This window comes from Girardinichthys multiradiatus, chromosome 2 (assembly GCF_021462225.1).
Source record: "Girardinichthys multiradiatus isolate DD_20200921_A chromosome 2, DD_fGirMul_XY1, whole genome shotgun sequence".
NCBI classification, from domain to species: domain Eukaryota; kingdom Metazoa; phylum Chordata; class Actinopteri; order Cyprinodontiformes; family Goodeidae; genus Girardinichthys; species Girardinichthys multiradiatus.
The window spans coordinates 29,095,601-29,116,673 of NC_061795.1; the positions used below are offsets into that span (position 1 = coordinate 29,095,601).

General features: G+C 39.0%; 1 protein-coding gene across 1 annotated transcript in view; it reads right to left on the minus strand.

Annotated features, from left to right (window-relative positions):
• mef2aa (myocyte enhancer factor 2aa) overlaps positions 1-14,039 on the minus strand; it is an 82,284-nt gene extending 68,245 nt beyond the window's left edge. Inside the window, exon 1 of the mRNA XM_047391630.1 lies at positions 13,887-14,039. The gene's annotated coding sequence lies outside the window, so the exon portion shown is untranslated. The remainder of the gene's footprint in view (positions 1-13,886) is intronic.
• Between the last annotated feature and the right edge of the window lie 7,034 nt (positions 14,040-21,073).

Sequence of the window (21,073 nt, forward strand, 5' to 3'; positions counted from 1 at the left end):
ACAAGCCGTGGGCAGACAAGACTCGACTTCCTGCCCCTACACTTCCTGTTTTTCAGGACCCTTCTGTGTGCCCTCAGCGGGGAGGGGAGTAAGGGGGAAAGGAAGAAAGGGAGGAACCACGTCGGGACTCCCTGCCCCGCTTATCCTACCACTTATTACCTTCCTGAATGCAAGCTCGAGACTAAACAACAACAACGGGCTCATCTCCTGTGGCCTCGCTCTACGATTACAGTATGGATCATTACCCAAGCTGGACAATCTGCACAGGAGACTGTCAGCCCCGGCCTTTAAAACAGACAAAGAGAGCTTCTTCTGGTTATTCAAACACTCCGCTGGTTACATAAGAATGAATCATAACTCGTGCAACACAAGCTAATATACAGCAAAACAACAAGATTCTGACAGAAACACATTTTGGAGAATCCAACGTCTTCTTGCAGTAATCCCAGTGTGAACTGATAAAAGGATTGTGTGAAATAATCCATGACACTGCTTTTAGGTGTATCCAACTCAAAGTGTCACCGCCATCATTCCGTTATGATCAGCCTTCGGGCTGACTGAAGACACAAGTGAGCCAGCTGTAATCCATAGTTGTGTTTTAAAAGCGACTTGACACTACTACAGTTAGAAGGAAACATCCACCTCTTTGTTCTTGTGTTCATCAAGAGGTGCTGTACCTGTAAATGGGGCTGCTGGCCTGAGGGGAGTGGAGGCAAGCCAAGCCTCTCTCACGTTCTCCCTCTTTCTTCTTTTGTGAGAGTGTGCTTATCTCCCTCTCCAGCAGTGAAAGGCAGGATTGTGGCCCTCACAGCATCACTAGTGTTAATGTCTCCTGATGCTAATCTGACACGCGGCTGATCCCTCAACAGCCACTTTCTCCTTCCCTTATTTCCTCTTAGCCCTTTCTTTCATTCTTTCTTTCTTTCTTTTCTCTTTTACATGATTTATTTATTTCTTTTATTGTTTCTCCCGTTCTTTGAACTCATACTATACATTTCTTCACCTCTGTTTCCAAGGCGACTAATGAGATATAATTATTAAGAGCTATCGCAAGGGCATTCGAACAAAAAAGTGAAACAAGAGCCTTTGAGAAATGTAAAAGGGGGCATGTCTGCAAAACCTGGGGATTCTGCAGCACATCCCCTTTCTCTGTAAAGCAATGCTGGAGGTGCCTTTTCTCATACAGAACAATGATTTCAATAACATTTCAAGGAAAAACCTGAATGACTGTTGCATGAACCCTGTAGGTGTTCAACTGTACCAGAGATGCATCAATAAATCTTTTTTATGGTCGATACCATTTTGCGCTTTTCTTTGAGGTCTGAAAAATCTTCTAAAAACTGTAAGACATAGAAAAGAAAAGAGTATGCTGCAGGTTCTTCAATGGTAGTCAGGAAATCACATGATGGCGATATTATTTCTGAATATTGCAAATATTGCAGTCTACATTTTATTTTTCAGGCATCACAATGTCTCAGGCCTTTCCTATCAACATTAGCATCTAAGCCACTAACATCTATATTAAGTGTGGAAGTGAAAATCCATCAAACTGTCCAAATATGTTATTGGCGTCCAGAAATTGAATGTTTATACCTTACAAAACATTGTATTAAAGCAGTAGTTTACGATTTTACAAAGTGATACTGCAAACACTGACATAGTGATGACAAATGTGATTCAAGATACTATGCAACTCTAACAGAGGTACTAGTTTTGAAGCCAACAGAAAATGAATAACCTAAGATATTATACACACTGCTGAATCAAATCATAAGCCCCTAACCTTAATCTGATTTTTATTAATCTAAAAAATGCATCAAACTACAGGCTGTTGGTTTATAGACTGGCAATTGTGATAGTTCTTGGTTTTGATGCATTTAATGAAAAGAAAAAATAAAGATTTTTCAGTATTTTTTGCCAGCAGATCACTGATCAAAGCTGATCAAGAGAAAATTGGCCGATTAACTGGTGAATCTCTAGACAATACTGTAAAAACTGGTAAGCCATCAACATATTACTTGCAAATTCCCGCTGTATATTTTTTGTCTTGTTTCATTCAGCATTCACCAGTCAGTCTGCAACAGATTCAATTAAGATACAAAAATGCATTGTTCAAAAGGAAACACGGCAGGGATGGCCAAAAAGCCAGCATCTAGAGCCTGCACTGAAATGGCAGCCAAGCAGACAGCGAGTGGTTAATCTGCCCTGATGACAGAGAGCTCGTCCAACTCTCCAATGACCCAGCTGTAATCCCACATTGGATCAATGCAAGTTCAAACAATCCTCCATGCTGCTAGCACCTTGCTTGGACTGGGGGATGGTGCTGTAAGACAGGGACCAGGAGATAGAAAGCTACTTATCACCTCCAAAATGACAAGAAAAGGAAAGAAAACCCCAAAGGATAAACCAGCTCTCACCAAGAAAAACATTTCATGGTATATATATAGATATATACATATATCTATATATCTATAGATATGTGTATATACATTTCATTCAATTGGCAGCTGAATGAAAATTATATTGCTCCCTTAGAAAAATGCCGGACATGGATCCTATCTAGCACACACAAATGACGATGAGTGGATATAACAACCAATAACCAAAGGACATACGTACGCTGACAGACTTACCAGACAGGCATCCTCCATCTCACTCTTGGAGTACTGTCAGGGGATGAGAGGACTATGCAAGGTGACTTTGACTAAGTGCCTTGGGGGTTTCATGAGAAAACGCCATTGACATTACATTAATTTCATGTCTCTTTTATAACTGACTTAGAGCCACAGAGCCCTAGAAAACAGGCCAAAAAAATGAAACAGATGCTTTTTTCTGTCTCCTTAAGGCACTGGGAGAAGGGATCTAGAGTGACAAATAGGTAGCATGATCAGCTACAAACTTACTCCTTTTTTTAAGAGTCAACAGAGATGGATAAATGCCAGTGAGAAACTTTCCACTGCCCCACAAGTGTTTGGAACTGATAGCAAGTGTTTGCGTGAAAGAAAAATGGAAAAAAGATAAGAAGAATGGAGAGAGCGAGAACGAGAGTAAGACTGTGTTAACCATGTAGAAAAATGTAAGGGAGACAAGACTAAAAGAAGCCCCCCCTTCTCATCCCATCCCACCTCTGTGGTAGTGTGCGGTAGCAGTGTTGTAACATAATTACTGCTGGGACACTTCTATTCCCAATGATCCATTTGCGTCAGTCACTTTTTTCAAGCCCAGCCAATGAATGGATTCTTAGTTTCTCAAGGATAAAGAGATGACCCTCACCTACCAGTTATATCCATTTCATGTAGAAAAGCACCTCCCCTCCTCAAGGTAAATCCCTCGATGCGCATTTGAGTGAAACTTCCATGAACAGAGAAAAGGATGATAACTTCCTCGATGCAAGGGCAGGGGGATGAGCGATGTCATAATAAGGATGACCGCACAAGACAACAGAGAAATCATAAAGCAGGTCAGCTGGTACAGTATGCCTGCAAAAGCAAGCCCTCAGTCTTGTTGTCATATGTAAGTTGAAGAATTTGGACTTCAAAGAATTTCAGAGAAACCCTAAACATGTTGAAAAGAAGAATTGGGTATTTCAGGTCCTTGAGGCTGGTGTTCTGCATCTGTTGGATTTGTCCCTCCTCAGACACACCTGAAACTAATAGCTGATTTAACTCCTCACCAAGCCCGTCACCAAGTTCTGTAGGAGTCTGATAATGAGCCAATCATTTGATTCCTTTGGGATCAACCAGTGAAACATCTAAAACATTACAGTGTGGTGCTGCAGTTTGATACGGTGTGACGGCATTTGTCCATTTGCATGGTTGTCGATCATGAGTCGGACTTCTCACCAGGGAGCAATAGTAATGCCAACCCCATAGGGAGCAACAACAACCCCCCCCCCCACCCCCCCCCACACACACACACACCACACACACACACACACCAACACCCCACAGGAACCCCACGGTCTGTGTCATGGCGGGCTTTTGATGTTGCACAGACTGTAACTCAGAAATGGTAAACAGCAGAGATGAACCAAGATCATCCTCCAGGGGGAATCCACACCGTGAGGATATTAGAGACGTTATGCATAATGTGTCTCAGCACTGAGAACCCAAATTAAATTCCAAGATATTCAGATTAAATCATGTATTTTGGATAAGTTATATGAAAATCAGTAATAATGATCACCGTTCACATCTCTCTGTGGTTTCAATGATAAATTCTGCCAGAATTTGTCTGCTCTTGATGGAAAACAAAATCCTAAAGTTCAGAATAAATATTTGATTTTCTCTTCCCGTTTTTATCTTCCACTTAATGCTTCTTTCCCACAGTGTTCCATTACATAAAAGGTTTATGCAATCTGAGGAGTGAGGATGGCCGTGACTCATAAGAACAGCAAAAGGGACTAGCTTTAGCAGCACTGATTTTTCTTTTCAAGCATTTTATGCCACACAAGGCCTGTTATTCACATATTATATATATATTTTTTTTAAAGCGTTTATAATAAGGCAAGCTCCTCCCCATTTACTCAACATAATGTGGAGCTGAAAGATGTTTAGAGGTCTTCAAACTCTTTACATTTTTGGATTTTATGTAATTACAGTTCAACTAAGTCAAAGCGGAAGGCAACAGAAATGTAACAAATGAAAATAACCATCGAAAATCAATTTCTTTATCACTTATAACAAGTATGAGATATGATAACCTAAAAAAAAAACACCACGGACAAAATAACAACATTTCTTGCCATTCTGCAAGTTCATTTGTTGGATTAAGTTTGCCTTTCAGTTTTACCCACTGCATGTCTAAGGTTAAAAAAAAGCCTCTGCATAGCATTTTACTGGGCCATTGAGATGCAGTTGCGTTGGTTTTGTAGCAGTACTGCACATGTGCGGCACGGGAGAACTGCAGTGCTCATGTGGCGAAATTTTTTTAAACGTCCAAATAAATCAACAGTGTGATTTACTTGTTGATCAAATTGTGAAGGCTGATCCGCAACAGTGTGATCGGGTATTTTCTGTCAAAATCATGCCTGCAATTGTCTTTTGATGCATATTCAACACAAACCAAGTATCATATTGGAAGCACTTAGCAGCCATTTACTGGTATGAATTGTGTCCATGTATGCCAAATGTAGTTAATTTGCAAATGAAATACCTACTTTTTCATCTGTTGTTTGAGTTATATTGAAATTAATCTGCTAATTTTTAAATTTGGATGATAGCTGTATTTTTTCTATTTGGAAATAAATTCCACTGGGAAGTCAGGGGTTAAACCTCAGTTCCAAGTGGAAGCAATGTTTTTTAAAAATCTTGGTATACTTTGACACTATAAACTAGTTGATGTCTACTTTGATCTGAAACGTAAAGTGTTTGTATTTCTTTCAGTTTAATGAGGGTTGAGCGCAATAAACACTTAACAGGCAAATAATCTATTTCTGCAGCTGTAGTCCACAGTATTTCACGAATCAGATGATATGTATTAGCTGTCACATGAGCACTGTGTGCAAAACCTGAGAAAAAGACACACAGACAAAGAGAAAGCAAGAGAAAAACCCACAGGCCCTGCTCATCTCTCTGGGAATCTTTTTTATTCCTTGGAGAGCCCTTGGATTTTGACTTGTAGCCTCTTTTAGATTATAGCTCCTGGTCCTGAGCCCCCAAGTCCGGCAGTTGGTGATGAATGTGCCCCCCTTTTATAATCACCATGTACAACGTGAACACTCCTGGCAGCTAAAACACAGACTGACATAAAAACAGGACAGCAACAGCTCACTAGTGGAAACACTGCACCATTTTCACCTAAATCTGCAGCCCGCAGCACACAGATGGAAAGTGGACAGGGAGAAAAAGGAAAAGGACAGACGGGCCACCGTGCAAACAGCAGGCAGGCTCAACACCTCTCTTGCAGTCACAGTCACACTGAGAGAGATAGGGAGATGGGATCTGGAAGTCGGAGACGCAAAGTCAATCATTTCACAATGCCCTGGATTCAAAGAGAAGCTATTCTAATGACATAATGGTAAAAAATTTACAAATATACGCATTGAAAAGAGGAATGATAATATTTAGATTGCAAGCTGCAGACGTTAATAGATGATAAGGTTTAAACTTCCCTTAAATTAAGCAAAATTCGAATGTCAGATCATTTTATCTTAAACGGCAACTATACATGGATGCATTGCAAACTGCTTGAAAACCCATGCATTAGGCTTAGCAGTGTTCACAATGCAGTTTTCGGAATAGAGAAAGACATTTTTAAACTGTAAGTCAGAGCCCTACGATGGACTAGAGGAAGGAGAAAAGGTAAGGTGGGGGTCACTTCCTTACTCTGTTCATATGGCGGATCTGCTCTGGAATAATAGGAGGAATCACATCCCCCTCAGCTGTCCTGGATCACAAAAGCTTCTCTGACAGACAGACAGAAATCCAAGGATGTTAACAGACTAGGTCTCCTTCCTGCAGCACAAGACTGGTCCAGCAGCTGGAGATCCATCTGGTATTTCCAGCAGCTCCTGGAGGTTTACTCAATGGCCTTGATATATGAGCTGTGACACCTAAGTCTCACAGCTCTAATTACTATACCAACTACTAATAAACACTTTTACATGCATTCTACTTTGTGCTATTGTGGGTAGCGTAATGGGAGGCTGGATTAAATGGCAATAAACACGATGATTTAAGGATACTATTTTAACACTCTATAGCAGCACATAAACCACCTATTGAAACAGACTGTTGAAAAACTTTACTCTGCGTGCGCTTCAATTGTTTCTCTGTTGTTCGCTCTGTAATCGACTGTGCAAACAGGCTGAGAAGTGAAACCTTCAGCGAGAGATGCTTTAAAGGTTCTCCAGCGGAGCATCAATACAGTGGGGTATATTAGCGATCGTGGGAGATCTTTTGATCTTGAAAATTATATTATAATATATTCCTTTGATTTAGGTTATTTTTTTCCCAAAGTCTCAGTTGCAGTTAAAATGCAACTCAGCAAATTGATGTCTTTCTTAACTTCAGTTTTGCTTCATGCAGAATTCAGCTTGATTATCTGGCCACAGCACTGTGCAGCTGCATCACTTGTTTTACATCGGGTTGAGGCAAGTTTTAATGACAACAAACGTAAATAAAAACAACATAAATGGACATAACAAAGCTGGCACTTGGACGCTGTTCTTTGGGGTGGACAGTGGATTTGAAAACTATTCATACCCACTGAGCTTTTTCACATTTTGTCAAGTCACAACCACAAAGGTCAATGTTTTTCATTGGATTTTATGTGATAGACCAACACAAAGTAGAGCATTATTGTGAATGTAAGGAAAATTACATGTGGCTTTCAATTTTTTTTTTTTTTTTTTTATGAAAATGCGGCATGCATTTTATCCAGTCCCCTTTATTGTTTCACCCTAAAATAGAATCCAGTGCAACCAGTTGTTTTCATAGGTCAAATAATTAGCACATAGAGTCTACGTGTGTGTCATTTTGTCTCAGTTATACTTCAACTTTTTTTTTTGTAAAGGCCTCAGAGGCTTGTTAGAAAACATTAGCATTCATTAAAACCGATAGGGTGGACAGATAAAGCATTATCAGAGAAGCAGCTATGGGGCAGATGGTAACTTTGAGGGAGCTGCAGAGATCTCCAGCTCAGGAGAAGGAGTCAGTTGACAGGACAATTATAAGTCAGTGTTTCTCCTACTATTATATAGTCTGCAGGCCTGATGTGTCTAGTGGGTACACATGTGTACACACTAGGCATGGTCCTGTTACTGATCTCAGGGTGTAGTACAATTTTCATAAAAGATGCCAGAGAAAGTTCTAAAGTGAGCAGAGTTTCCTAAACCTATGTGGGGCAGAGACACACTCCTTGGCAAGCCTTTTTCACATTTAATAGCAAGAGAGGATGTCATCCTGGTAAAAAAACATAGTATTTCATAATTTTATTTAAAAACCATTAATACATTTTTAATCCACTTCAAAATGTTGCATGACTAGTGTTGAACTGTAGTATGAAATAAATAAAAAAACGCTGAAATTTGTGATTTTACCCACAAAGTGTGAAAAGGTTTAAGCTGTATTACCACATTTGCAACGCACTGTATTTCCAGTGTGGATCACAGCTTTTTTATAATGCACATTGTATGATTCTGCGGTTATTCTTGCAGTCCAGAAACACACAGAAAGAGAAGGAGGGAGCTTAAAGGTGCAAAATGACTCAACTTGTCAAAGTCGTCACCTTTGCTCCACCGCAGGCTCTCAGCAGCTTGGCATCAAAAAACCACACAGTGTGCATGTGGAGGTTTTCTACTCATTTAAGAAAGCAACCAGCTCACATTTAGACGTCACGGTAAAGTAAAAGTAAAACGTCCAGCAGTTCATAAATAAAACAAGACCACTTCTTAACATCAGGTAGAAGCGAAGACGCATCCTGCTTAGGCGTGTTTCAAAGAGCAAGCCACAGAAGAAAATATAGAGCTTAAGCTTCTCTGCCCTGCTGAGCCGTACATGTGCTGAGTGAGCCAAACACGATGGCTTACCACCTGAGGTCTGAGTCAAGGGCAGGACAGTTGAAAGGTCAGTGCTGGCTGTCCTGCTATACTACAGCACCTCGGCAAGTAATGCTTTCACCCTCTGAACCTACATCAGACAGTTAGAGGGATTAAAAAATTACCAGCATTTATGAGCTCCCACTGAGCGGTAGTTATACATTTAGGGAGCTAATGGGATACAGTCTGACTTACATGTGTTGTTGTATGCTTCTCAGAAGCCCTTGTAAAAAGAGTAACTATCTAAGCATTAGTTAAACAGAAGTTTGTGTTAGATTAGAAGGTGCGGGCTTCATGCTTCACAACCGGCATTTATGGCAGAAGCTTTTACTTTGAAGTGCAAAAGGAAGTGAGCTCTTGAGCTGTCCTGCATGGTTGGGAAAAGAGGACTAAAATGACATCTTGCCAATGACATCTTTAAGATGAAAAATCTTAAAGATGACTCAGCCACTTTTCTATTGTTCGGCACCCAAAAAAATAAGCAGTGACAAACAAGATACTGTGTTATATTTAGTCTTTGTTTTTGAGTAAAATGTAATTCGGTTTTAGACAGAATTGATCCATCTGTCGCCATTTTAGCTTTAGTCTATTGTTAGTTTACTTAATTTAAAGTAAATTCAGTCCACTAAAATATGAAGTCAAAGAGTAAAGAAAGAATTTTGGTCATGTGTTAGAAACACATTACCTCCAAGTTTCTTCGAGTGTTTTTTCAACTTCTCCAGCTTTTCCACAAAACTAAAATTTATTTCATATCCAGTTAGTATTTTTGTCCATTTTAGTCATAATGTTGCTGTATGAGTTTTTACTTAATTAGTTTACTTAATTAGTCTAGTTTTACCTGTTTTTGTCAAAATAATCAACACACAAATATGCAAATGATTTATTAGTGCGGAAGGAAAATATTGCGCACCACAGCTGGCGAACAACACTGAAGTTAAAATCCCATCTGTATCTTCCAATGTGGACCAAACAGGGCTATTTCACTATTTAAAAAAAAAAAACACTGGACCTCCTTTGAAGGTTTTTGGCTTAAAATTAAAAACACTTTGATCAAAATCAGAACCAAATAATTATACGCTGATAACTTTTAGATAAAACCTTTATTCTATTCATGAAAACACATTATGAAAATTTTCAATACTTTTGGCAATGACCTTTCTCATTATTTCAGCTAATAATTGCCTGACCACTTGGGGTCACTGTAATGTAACTTTAAGCTAGTTAGTTGATCGTTACGCATGAAAACAAAAATTGTAACATTTCAGTAAAGGTATCATGCCCTGTCCTGATGCAATAAAACACTGTGAATTCCGCGCCCTTGATCCCAATGCAAGTGCACTATTCAAACACATTCATCTTCAAATTTATTCAAATACGTTCATCTTATCCGCTGAATGTATGTTTAGACTCCTAGGAAACACTGAAACAGTTTGGAAACTTTTGTCTTCAGTTACTTAGTGCTAGTTAAAATTCATAACATCTAATACTGCAGGACAGCACAGAATGAGGGTAAGATGTGAGACGATACAAGGATCTCCTCAGTTTGTAGTAGCAGAGTTAATCCAAAAGCAAGACATGATATCTCCACAAACTGGGTATTCGCAGCGGATAAGTCATCTAATGAATTCAACTCTATGAGAGTTTAAAGACTCTGTCCACAGAAATGCTGTAAAATTGTATTAATATTTCAACAGATCCACTATTTGTTAACCAAACACCCGAGGCATTGACACACCAAAACAAAATAATCCCTCTTTGGTTTACAGGGAACAGTCTACAGTTAACTGCGGTCCAAAGCATTATCTTCCAGGCTCAAGATTCTGCATGTAACCTCCAGGTCTCACAGGGGAATGCTGGAATCTCCATATTGATGATGGAGCTCCAATAAACAATGATTCGTGTTACTAAGACGCTTCGGTTAACAAGTGGAAAGTTAAACAGACAACGAGTGCTGTCCTTCCTCTTACAGCTTGTTTTATTTTGAGTTCAAATAGAGAGAGAAACAATTAATTCTACAACTCGTACGAAGCAAAGAAGGAAAGATGAGAACAGTTGACATCAGTAAAAACACAAACTCTGTTATCATTTGGTGCCTCACAGCACAATTTTCTGACCAAAACAATTAAATGTTGTATTTATTTTTAAATAAAGCTCACTTGCCAAATGTGCAGTACAAGATTTATCCAAGTGCTACAGCATTCCTTTTGCAAAAAAGCCAAGAAAATCAAATAACATGCAAAAAAGCTTCTATTGTACACTATTGTGTCATATCTGTAAGGATTTTAATTTTCTCTTTAAAGCTGCAGTATAAAAGAACATCTTGGCTTACCAAACAATCAGAGAAAAAAAAAACTATCCTCTTTATTGGACCAGAATGTTCTGCATCTATCTCTTATTGTGCACTCAGTGCATCCTTGGCGTGCAGAGCTCTGGTGTTTTGTCCTCCTTGAGAAAAGAGAAAAAATGTCCTGGGAGGAGAAGAGTGGAGGAGAAAGACTTTCATTTAGTGATTCAGAGGCATGGTGTAAACGCCAGCGTTTTCTTTCTGACAACCGGCGTTAATTGCAGATCCGACTCGCCCACACACTCTACATTTCTCCTGGAAGGAGAGGCTGAGACACTGAGATTGAAGAGGGACGAGGAGAGTGGTAAAAGACGTTGCAGCTGCCCATTCCTCACAACATCACCACCTCTTATTTCTCCCTTTTGACTTAGAACTTGTGCAAAGACGCTGACAAGCAATTAGACACGTCTGAAGAGACACGCAGGGGCTACATAAATGCAATGCATAACAAGGCTAAAATGTTTCATAAACAGTGGCAATCATTGGTGATCTATCACAATATCATCCTCTGTTTGATAAATGTTGCAGGGTACAACTTAATAGTTCCAACTGCAGGAACGAGGGGGAGGAGTTAGTGCAACAGTTCAAATTATGCATGTGAAAGTAACATCTTGTTTGCCTTCACAGTCATCCGTTTGACTAATACTTGACACAAACTGTTAACACAGTATTCATCTCAGCCCAGCAAAAGTACCCTTTATCCACACATTAGACATAAGAGCTCACGTGACGCAGATCATCAGCAACGAGACCCATTACTGATGAGGCCTGAGGCAGCGTACAAGCTAATGACTGCAGATTGGATAGTGCTTTAATGCTTTGCTTAAGAAATCACTGGCAACCAGCTGGTATGATAATGTGCATGCCATCAGGGTAGTGGTATCATAAAAAAGGACAGTTATAAAAACATGTTTACATTGATACAACTGCAGTAACTCGGGTCACTTTTTTTTTCAACGAGATTTGTCATTTTTTCATCTTGTGTGTGCAAAATACACTGTCTAGTAAAAGATGGCAGTCTTTACAAGCTTTACAGAAGCAGATTTGGCATTGGCTGGTTACACGTTTTCTAAATGAAACCCAGGTTTCAAAAATTTTCGGTTACAAAACTGCTAAAATTATGTCGTACCATTTCTACGGTTTAAAGTCCTTTGAATGAGATGCCAGAGACAGTGCCAGAGTGATCAATTCAGAGAAAATGGCATTCCCCCTCCCCCACTTGTTACTGCACACTGTCAGTCAGCTGGGTGTAGGATAGTTCCTACACTTTTCCTCCACCTACAAAGTGAGAAATGACTGGAGTGAAAGGAGTGTTCTGTATGGACCTGTAACTGTATGGACCATAAAATAAACTTGATTATTTTATCAGCAGCAGGAATAATTGTTGCTTTCCTCTTTTAAACCAAAACAGGTAGATTACAACAAATTTATGTTTAAATGTTGTGATACCATTTTTTTACTCAATGTGCTCATGCACTGAGAATGTCATACCAGCCAATGCTTGCTTGACCTGAATGTTGATGTATGTTTGATTTTGCTCGATTGTATTTTATACAAGAACTAAAAACGAACCTTACGACTCTAACAATAAGACAACCAAATATATCTACAGGCCACCTTTATTCCAACATTCATTAGTAAAATAAGAAATAAGCAAACATTGCACTTTATTTTTTTAATCAAGTCAAAAAAAACTTGAGTTGCACCAATCTGTCTTTTCCTGGTCTAATACTGATTTCTGGTTGTGTTAGAGATACTGACCTGCCATTTTCTTTTTCTTAGCACCATAACATATAAACCAGAAACATTAGCTGCAGGTTTTTGCGTCAAACCATAGGTAGTTAACTTTCATCTGATTGTTGTTAAACTCAAAAAAGCGCATCAGTGTACATGCTGTTATCACATGCAATTATTAGACCAACATAAGAGGAAGTTAGGTTTGATACATTTAATGAATAAGTAACAAATCTAAACACTGGATCTGCCAATCAAGTCAAACTCCATCCTCTGGCCGATCTTAAATAAAAACTGTTCCTTTAACAAGAAGCCATGTAGTGTGTAGCCTTTTACTAGAAACATCTGAGACGGTCAGGTTACTGCTGGCTACTCTCCTCTCTGGCTGGAGGTTAAGGTCACCAGGGAGCCAGAAATTCACAGAACCACAAGACAGCGCTAGAAGCTTTCCACCAAAAACCAAGTGCCTTCATGCCTGTCCTAACACTTGCCACTTTTGATAGTGAAATGTGAGACCTTATTTAGAAGTGAGAAGTTAACCAAATACAGATCACCTCAGCCACATTTCACTCAATTCACCTGATCATGCTCATATCAGATGGACCGAGCTTGTCACCATTTTTAAAAACAATGGAGAAATGGAACCACTTTCTTATAAAATCATCGTATCAGCTCAAATATGCACTGAATACGATTTTATTACACTTTTTAATATTAAAGGTGGCTTAATGCATGTTTTTCCAGCTGCATAACATTAACACATACTAATTTACAGCAAACTCCTACCCTGAAAACTTCTATTACCACGACCAAGTCACCGTGTGAGCAGGTTTACGGTGGTTTAACGGTGTTATTACATACACAGTAATTACTGTTTTGCGCCGCTTTTACAAAGCATTGCGGACAAGATGACTAACTCTGAGGGATTTTTTTTTTTTCCTTATAATAACAGTTCGGAAATCTTGCAAGAAGCTACGGGAGAACTTATTACCGCTGTGTAATGAATTCAGCTAAACTCTCACAAGTGACAGATATCAACAGCGCCCTTTAACCTCCCTCTTGAACATTTTATGGCTTTGACAGCTCACTGTTGCTCGGGTGAAATAACACGAGTTTTACAGTGTTGGTAGCAGACATACAGATAGGTGAAAAAATGTTTCCCAAATCCACTCTACGTCTCCCTCTTGCGCTTCTCTCCTCTCCCTGGCTAAAGCTTACAGTAGTACCGCCGCCACACTCCGCAACATTGTTTCTATTTCCGTTACTCACCTTTACTCCCGAGTCAGTCGCTGTATATAGACACTCTATATCGGTGACTCCAGTGGATAAACGTAATTTCAGTTCACATTCACACGCTGACTGCTATTTTAGGGGGAGCTGACAAACTCAGAAAAAGCCAATCTCGCTCTTGTCAATGCGAGACTCCTCCCCATCTGACGAGCTGCATGTCCCTCCTCTGCCCTCCCCACGTTCCTCCTCCTCCTCCTCCTCCTCTCCTCCCTCCGAGTTTTCTCTCGCTCGCAAACTCCACCGAGGAAAAACGTGCAAACGTCTTCTGTTTAGTCCCATTATAAACCTTGAAAGATTTTGTAGAAAACTAAATAAAGGTCTTGCAAATTTTCAGCTTTATTTTGTTATTTTATTTTTTTTGCCAAAGACAGCAATTGACTACTTACTTGCTGATTTTTCATATGATTTATGACAATATAATATAATTCAAACCTGAAATTCTACGCAAAATATTAATGTGAAAGCATTAAATCTGTAGACATACACTGCTTAACGTCTATCTTCAGCCTTTTTATATTTAGTAAAACATCTTCAGTCATGTCTTTCAATAACTGTAGCAGTTCAACTCTCCTTAAAGGGCACTTTCTCCGGCCAATACCAATCCGCAGCGTCTGTTCGGCATCCAATCAGAGGAAGAGGGCGGGATTAGTGTCAGTACGTCACGTGTCTGAGGCGGATCAGTCCTGCCTTTGCTGTTTACCTTGGCATGTGGAAGCAGTTGCGAGTGAGAAACCAGCGTAATCACAGACAGTTTCCAAAGGGGGTAGCCATTCAGATGGGGGCCAATATTAATCGAAAAAAGTCAAAGGCCATAACAGAAATTATGATGCTATTATTAAATAGGTCGTGGCATAGGTGTCACCAGGCCCATTTTACTGGAGCCTGTGTCCCACATCCTAGTAAAATTAATAACAATAAAAAAATAAAAAGGAAAGAAAATGCAGTCATGCACAGTACTGAGAGATTTGATGCCAGTTATCATAAAAAACACTATCAAAGTTCAGAAGATTTAAGAAGTGTTGCATACAGATGTACTTATAAAAAAACGTATTATTAATATTTTCTAAAAAAAAATATTTCTCCGAATATTACATGAGATCAATAAAAAATCATTTCATAACATAGTTAAGTTATGTTATATTGTATGTTGTGCTATGTTATGTTATGTCATATGTTAAGGAAAAAAACACACACTTATACATACTGTTATTTGTCCTTATTTGTTTGTTTTTATTTGTTTTTACACATGGTGTTGCTTGAACTGATGATATACAATATGAGTGATGGAAATCAAAGTCAAATTCCTTGTTTGTGCACACACACTTGGCCAATAAATTTGATTCTGACTTTGATTCTGATGCAGGCAGTGACTGACACCCTTAACAACTTAACAAGGAAATTAAGCCACAAACACTTATTGCACAAGAGGTTGACTGTTCAAGAGCGCTGTATACAGGCATATTAATGGAAGGTTTAGTGGAGGGAAAAAGTGTACTAGAAAAAGGTGTAATAATTGGTCTTGTGTTAAATTCTGAATTTTCTAAAAAACTGAATTACAGGTTTTCATTAGCTGTAAATCATTCTTATTAAAATTAACAAAAACAAACAAACCATTTGAAATATGTCATTCTTCTGACATGAATGGGAGGGAACAAGTAACAAGTAAGTTTTATTCTGTTCTTATCAAGCATTTCATAGCAAGACACCACAAGACCCATTTCTGGTTGGGGGGATCTGCCAAATTCAAATCAAATTTCAACAAAAAGTTACAAATGAAAGACAGCGAAGTGCCCTATATTTCTCAACAATTGAAACAGAAAGGTTGAAATTTTCCTTACTCATAAGACCATCCTGTAATCTGTTAAAAATTGTGTTAAAATTGGCCATTCAGTGTTAAAGAAAATATGCTTTCTAACAGAATATTAAAGCAGCTCAGCACTTTATCATTCTTATTGATTTATCTACATAGCACCTTTAAGGAGGACATATTTTATTGAAAATAAACTTTATCCCTTTGCCAGGACCAATGGTTTTAAGCATGTCAGAGTAGAAGTATCCCAGCCTCACTGTGGTTATCTCATTCTGACTCCAACTTGAATTTATTTTCCATTCCCTGTACCTCTTGTAAGTACCTGCAACTCTTTTATTCGGTATCTGAATAACTACAAATTCTTCTACAAGTGGGCTATCTTCAGAAATTAATGAGCCTAAATCCTCTGCCAATATTTTGTGTTATGTTTTATAACTTTTAAACTTTTTTTTTTAACAGAAAAAGAAAAATACAATTTCTTGTTTGTCATTAAATTCAACCCAAGTTAAAGCAATAAACAGCAGGATCTGTAAAAATATCCCATAGTGCTTAAATTACCATTAAATCCTCTGGCTTTTAGAACTAATATGTGATATAAACAGACACTTAGGCCCTGTATAGATGGTCTGAACAGTATCAAGAACAAGTGTTTTTTGATTTTTGTTTGCTATTGATTAATGCTACTTTGTCTCCCCTGTGCAATGACAGATACATGTAGACTTTGCTATGGTCTCAGCAGCTTATGCTCATTGACAAATTAGGCAGTTATGGATTTTAACCATTTCTACAGAGAAATTATGATCTAACATCTGCTGTTCCTCATTTAGGGTTTTAACAAACTGTATTTTAGGAATTTGGGAAATGCCCCACCTCCTCATTCATCTATATGCAACCAGATTCCGATTTACGTCGAATGTTTCGTGGACATGGACACGTAAATTACAGGAACAGAGACTGTGCTTTAACACCAAATACACGTGTCTGTGGGTTTTCCTTTGCCTCCAAGATGCTTTTTGTTCATTAATGTTCTGTAACTAACCTCTGATGCCTTCAGAGGACATTTGTATTTACACTGAGATTAATTACCTACAAATAGACTTTATTTACTCAACAGATGATTTCTGCAGGCATTTGGTTGCAATTTATTTTATTTAGGGGTGCCAGAGCAAAGGATGGTGAACATAAATGCATTCCACATTTTGTAATGTTTTCTTTGTCCCTGTGATGTGTGGTGGTGGGGCTGTGTCACACAAACAAGCGTCCTTAGAAAAAAAAATAGTGTACTTCGAGTGGAATCTCTTCTGTTGTCCTTACTGAGGTAACCAGCTTGTAAGAAAGTGGAAACTCTTCATGGGTTTCTGCTATTTTCACTGAACGTATTTTCCCCTGTCTTCCGGCTAGACTGGGAGCTTCTAGTTTTGTAACATGCAGCTTTGTGGGTCTTTACTTTCCAGGAAGTAGGGGGAGTTTGATTGTTGTTGTGCCTTTTAAGACCCTAAAATGTATTTACATTGTACTTTTCTGTTTAAAAACTTGATTAAATCTAGGATTGTTCATAAGTGTCTCTAGGTTTTCCATGAAGAAGAAGAAGCGTGTGTTAAGATCTGTCTCTGTCAGGCTCTTCAGTGAAGTCCCACCACAGACTGCTTTCTAACTTTTGAGTTTCCCAAACTTTGACATTTCTACAGTAATGGTATACCCTCACGTCACACAATGCAAGAAACACTTCACAGGTTCTTACTGTTTCCACTGTAACATTATTATAGGGTAGATTTTAGTAAGGTAATATGATACAATATGGTTTATATTTCTTGGTTTATAGTAAAATTGAAAATGAGTTTTTCACATGCCATCATGCACGTATCATGTTTTTTCTTGAAACCCTTTGTAAGAAATCAAAACCTTGTGTAACAGTAGCTTCTTACCTGTTGTTGTTCCACAAACACTTTCACAGAGCCTGCTGCAACCTCCACCATCCCTCCTTTGTATGCATTCACTTTCCTTATCTGGCCTTTTAGTTAATTCTAAAGCTCATCCCTTTCCTTCGAGTGGCTTCCTCACACTCTGTCCATTGATCAGCCTCAAAGCCAGACCAGCTGGCTTTGAATACGTCTCCTCAAGTCCTGGGAGGGCCTGTCTTCACACCCTGTTCCTGCTCTTGTCCCTTGGCTTCTCTACAAGTAAAAAGCAAAGAAGGGGGAGCAGTTTGAAGAGGTGGACCCCTGATGGACGTTGACATGTCAGGCATGCGTTATGTGACAAGGCTTGGCTCAGGGCTCCCTGGATCAGCCACAGCTGTCATTCATAATTCTAGAAAGTGCGGAGAATTTTCCTTTTTTCTGATGTGTAAAAAAATTTAACTCATTGTTTAACAACACATGACCACAGAAAAAATATTTGCCAAGATATCATGTAACATTGAGGTCAGCTTAGTAAAGCAAATCTGTAGTGTGCAAGACATGTTTTTTCCATTTTCTATGATTCCTATTGGCACTAAGTTTGTTTTTTTAAACCAGTGGACATCTGCACCAAACGCCTTATTTGCACCTGCAGGTGGGAGGGTATGTTGCACTGTAAAAATAGAAAAATCTTCCATTTGATACGTTTATTTAGCAATGAAAACATTCCACATTAAGCTTTCTTATATACAAAATCATCAGTCTCACCCCTATTGACATCCCTGCTGTTAACACTCTTGCAACCCCCTTTGCCCAAATGGACAGCACTCAATCATACTCTTCAACTCATTAGGTGGGAGCATAGAGAAAGATCAATCTGTGACCATTTCTCTTTGAATAATCTCCCTAGATCAGTCCAAAATTTCTGTAATGCAGCCCAAAATCTTTGACTTGAATTTTTTATTTTAATTTAAAAAAAACAAATAATTGTGAGACTTTTTATTTGTACCTCTTTAACTATAAACTTAATGATTAAACTAACAAAGAAGGCACATTTTTGTATAAAGGGGATCAGTAAAATGCTGTTGATCCCAAACCTAAAAAGGGTTTATTAAAAGAAAGGCCTTCAATTTTACACATTTTTTGGTTCCATTATTTTGTTTTCTTTTTCTCAAAAATATATTTTGTTGCTTTTCAGCAATAAAAAATCTTTCATTGAAAACTTTTGCTGTATGCAGCACATTTTAAGGAATAGGTGCACCCTTTTTTGTTTGACAAGATAGTTTTGAATATAGGTCACGGCACGGACTGTGGAAAAAGACTGATTTTGTTTCTGATTAACCATTTCCAGCGCAAAGTAATAGGCCCACAGCATCACTGATTCAAAAACCATGCTAAACAGAAATCATGAGGTGCTCTTTTACTTGTTTATTTCTTCTCTTTTGCCAGACCCACATGTAGCGCTTGTTTTTCAAAAGCTACATTTGATCTCATCTGACCAAAGCACAGCTAAAGTCCCAGTTCAGCGAGTTCCACATTCTGGTAAGACAGAAATACCTGTCATGGCGTTTGTGACTGAGACCCTGGTGAAAGGAACCAGGACAAATAAAGATGGTTTAAATTATTTATTAATACAAGAAAAGTCAACGTTTCTTCCAGGCTGGAAAATAGTTTTCAGGACAAGACTGAGGAGGAGAAGTTTGTGGTTACTGTAGGAAACAGAGTTTGGTACATTGTGATGAGGATGTATATAAGAAGGAGTCATAGTGTTGTCTGCAATGGAGAGAATCCAGGGGAAGGGGGAGTATACACAGATGTTTAGAGGTTGTGGTGTGTGGAGCAGTTCCCAATGAAGCCTGTTTTCCTGTTCCAGGAGAGAGACAAAGGAGATGGTGGAGCGGTTTATTGCTGGAGTGTGGAAAGGCAGGCGAGTAAAGGATGATATGTAGAGGGGCCCAGGAAGAGGGTCCAGGGGCAACCAGAAGAGCAGTAAGGAGATTCTTCAAAGGGGATTCAGTGGTGAGTTCTTCAGAGGGCACCAGAGAACGAGAAGGCAGAGGATTTTGAACCAGAGGGGGTACTGTGGAAGAAAGACTTCTTGGAAGGAGAACACAGGAGGTAGGCAAAGAAGTGTGTGAGCAGAAAAATGCACAAAAGTACTGAGGCTTGATTACCACTGTGGGAATAAGAACTATCTGGCATCTGCCTTAGGGAATGCATCTTCTATATGTTCCTCCTAATTGGCCCAAAGAGCTCCAACTGCGCGGACACACCTACGTACACACACACACACACACACATACACACTCAAACACTGGGAAAGTGCATAGCTATTTTCTTGTAGCAATTTTCTGACTTACAAACAAACATCATCCTTACTTGTATGGCATGTTGTTGTCTTTCTCATTTTGAATGAGTGAACAAGACAATGTCAGTCAGTCATTTTCTACCGCTTATTCCATAGTGGGTCACGGGGAAGCTGGTGCCTATCTCCAGCAGTCTATGGGCGAAAGGCGGGGTACACCCTGGACAGGTCGCCAGTCCATCACAGGGCAATAGATATACAACCAAGCACACACTCATTCATACACCTAAGGGCAATTTAGAGTGACCAATTAACCTAACAGGCATGTCTTTGGACTGTGGGAGGAAGCCGGAGTACCCGGTGAGAACCCACGCATGCACAGGGAGAACATGCAAACTCCATGCAGAAAGACCCCTGGCTAGGAATCGAACCCAGGACCTTCTTGCTGCAAGGCAACAGTGCTACCAACTGCGCCACCGTGCAGCCGTGCAGCCCCCACAAGACAATGTCTTATTTGTTATTTTATTTTATTTACATGTCTTATTTTTTACCACAAAGTCACAGAATAATATCTAAAATATTACCTGACACTGATCAAAGGAAGTATAAATGCAAATTGTTTTATAGGACTTGTTTGCGGTACCAATAAATAAATGAAATTAAAATGAAAGGTTGGGGTTTTCTTAATATTTGTGACTCGATGCTGCTACAATAAAATATTGATTTATCTCAAGAAGATTTTACATATCTTTATAAGGCTTGCCAATAATTGTGAAGTGTTATGTATGACACAATAAACGATGAAGCCTTTTTCAGCAAGCTGTGGGGATGGGCAGCATAATGGTTTCCTTCAGCAAGGCTTTGATGCAGAGCCGACAGCTGGCATTTCCAACATTGCACCAGACCACAAATAGACCCAGACACTCTTTTCTGTCCAATTAAAAGTGCATTCAGCAAGCTTAATTTTAGAATATAAAAGTCAAGCTTGATCCATAGAATTAGATTATGAGAAAAACAAGATATTTAGTCTGGAGATGAGAAAGCACAAACAGATCTCAAAGGCGTGTGATTTTCTCAGTGAGTAATTTGATCATCACACTAAAATAAGATTTCATTAACCAAGGCTCAGTAAGAAAACTTGACAGAAATCTCT